The sequence below is a fragment of the Primulina huaijiensis genome, chromosome 15 (genome assembly GCF_012295235.1).
Source record: "Primulina huaijiensis isolate GDHJ02 chromosome 15, ASM1229523v2, whole genome shotgun sequence".
Taxonomy (NCBI): Eukaryota; Viridiplantae; Streptophyta; class Magnoliopsida; order Lamiales; family Gesneriaceae; genus Primulina; species Primulina huaijiensis.
In genome coordinates, this window is record NC_133320.1 from 11932278 (window position 1) to 11935354 (window position 3077).

Below are 3077 nucleotides of genomic sequence, written 5' to 3' on the forward strand. Positions count from 1 at the left end.
CTGTAATGGGTCGTTACAATAAAAGGCGCCTTTTATTGTAACGACTAAGGGATATCCCGATCTTGGGCTCCCTTGGGGGCCTTGTCCCGTCTTGGGTTCCCACTAGGGCCTTTTCCCTCACGGGCTTTCCACATGCGTCATTACTCATAGGACTCTCCACACTAGGTTGGTGGAATGATACCTGCCCAAGTCTCGAACCCATGACCTCTTGGCTTAAGTACATAGTTCAAAGATATTAAATTTCTTTGGTATTTTATTAAATTATTTTAAAGCTTTAAATGCATTTTGATTTCATTAATTTGTGTTTAAATATTTTTATGCATTTTATGCATAATTCACGCATGGTAGTAATTATTCCACGAAATTTTAAAAGTTCATGCATTAGGGCTTGTAGATGCATTTCACACTCGAACGAGGATCGGAGACCGGAGAATTTTCAGGAAAATTATTTTTATTACTCGATTTATTTTATAAATTAAGTTAAAGAGTTTTTAAGTGTATTTTTAAAAATGTGAATTTTTGGGTATTTTTACCCGCATGATTCTAATTTGTAACGGTACGCAAATTTTATCAAATTGGGGGACTTTTAAGGGTTCGGCTAATATTTCAAAATATTTTCAACACGAAATATTTTTCGAGAGTGCGTTGGGATTTAACAGGCCTATTTTTAAGCTTATTGAGATTAAATTCTTTTAATTTAAAATAAAAGCTAATTGATATAATTGTTAATGATACATTAATACCTAATTAACCCTACATCTTTTATTTCACAACCCACCAACCGACACCTTCCCCTCCACCATTATTTTTTTTCGGTTTCAGCATCTCCAAAGCAACAACCCATCGGCCATAGCTTATTCTTGCGTGGGAATTTCTCCGGCGCTCCCCGTTGCTCATTTCTTCATCTTCTTGCGTAGGAATCATCAAAGGCCCGCATGTATTCTCTTTTCTGTATCATTCACGCCATATTTTTGTTTAATTTGTGATGTAACATGTAGAAACTTTTGATCCAGCAGCTGCACATGAGGATGTATGGGTTTTGTTTTGTTTCATGCATGTCCACAATTATCACTCACGTTTTCTGATCTTGGTGCAAAGGGCTGCGACTCTGGATTGTTTAGGGGCTGTTGGTGATGTAAAGATGCTGTCTTGAGGTTTAGAGGGGTTACTGGACGCAGCAAGGGAAAGAAGAGAGGAGAGTCTCTTTTAGGGTGGCTCGTTTCTATGGATTTTGAGCGTGCAAGAGTCGGCCAGCAACTCAGGGACTTCGCCGAGCCTTAGACCAGACCATCGTGGGTCTGGGACCAGGCCTGGAGGGGTTCAAAACTTGTTGGAACCAACCACATACGCGACAGATCGGGTGAAGAGTAGGAGAAGCGTGGATGATCCTTCGCGGAGATTCGGTGGTGTGAGACTATGAACGTGCATGGGGCTGGTTGCGAGGGTTCAGTGGACTCTTTAGGGTCTGGCCTAGGTCCCTGGTTGGTCGAGCCATGGCTTGTGCCGTCGGGTAGGCTAGGGCGTGAGTTTGGAGATGAGGAAGGTAATAAGAGGAAAGATAAGGTAGGGCCGAGACTTTTGGGTAAATTCTGGAATTTTCAGCCATGGGATTTAGGGTCTGGTGATTATGTGTTAGGGTCTTTTAAGTGTTTTTAAGGTGTGATAAAAAGTTAGGAAAGTTTTGATTAGGTTTCGGTTCGATTCGGGTTAAAATCGGAACCCCGTCCTAGTTTTAAAAAGAATCGGTTAAGTTGTAAAATGGGCTCGAGTTTATGTCTAGGAACGCTTATAAAAATGTTTTGGGACATTTTAAAGAGTTTGGTAAGCTTCTGGTCAATTTTAGAGGTCCAAGGATGAAACAATAATTTTCAGGTTTCCAGGGACAAAATGGTCTTTTTGNCATTAAGTTGTAAAATGGGCTCGAGTTTATGTCTAGGAACGCTTATAAAAATGTTTTGGGACATATTAAAGAGTTTGATAAGCTTCTGGTCAATTTTAGAGGTCCGAGAATGAAACAATAATTTTCAGGTTTCCAGGGACAAAATGGTCTTTTTGCACCCGGGGTGAGATTTTGGTCATGACAGAACCCTGAGCACAAATCATGATATTTTTAAATGTTCATGCATCATGTTTACGTTTTTTTTGCTATTATAATAATTATGGTGCATGCTTGGTTTAAAGGAATTAAGAGAGAAAAAGTAAGAAAGTGAAGAGCAATCTGTCTCCGCCGCGCCGCGTCGTTATTTCGTTTGTTTTATGTCAAAACNAACCCTGAGATTTATGTTATATATCTTCTTTCACTCTTCAATCAAGTCATATAGGTATTTTTAAATATCGTAATTACATGATTTTAATGCAAGAAAATCGAAATTGTTCATATTCAATTATGTTATTTAATTATATTACGTGCAAAATATTCATTTTCAGATTTATGCGATATTGCTTGTGGTCAAGTTTACTATCATGGGATTATTACTTCACCCGGTCGCCAGTTACCGGTCAGTTCAGTTTGGTACCACCCGGTCGCCAGTTACCGGTCAGTTCAGTTCAGTTCAGGGGCCATTTGCGTAGACCATAATCTCACCAGAAATATATTACATGCTATTTCATTACAGGGCTCCAAGGAGTAAACATTTTCACTATGATTTTCAGTTCAGTTATGCACGTATTATAATTAATCATGACACGATATTTTACGTTATGCCTCACGACATGATATTTTTACTTGCATGCAATTTTATTATTTATTTACTCGTTATTTACGATATATGCATGCTGAGTCTTTAGACTCACTAGACTTTATTGTTGTAGGTACCGATGATGCAAGGACCGAGGGCGGGGATCAGCGAGCTAGCTTGGGTCGGCAGTAGTGGAACCCGAGGACCTCATGTTTTTAGTATTTACTATTTTGACTCAAACAAATTTCTTCGTTGTTGAATTGTTTTAAATAATCTTGCAAACAAACATTTACTTCCGCTGCTATTTTGAATGGTTAAACTTTTATCAGTTATTTATTTATGAATGATGCATTTTAATTAATTAAAAAGAAAAATTTTAAATTTTCCGCAAATTTTCAA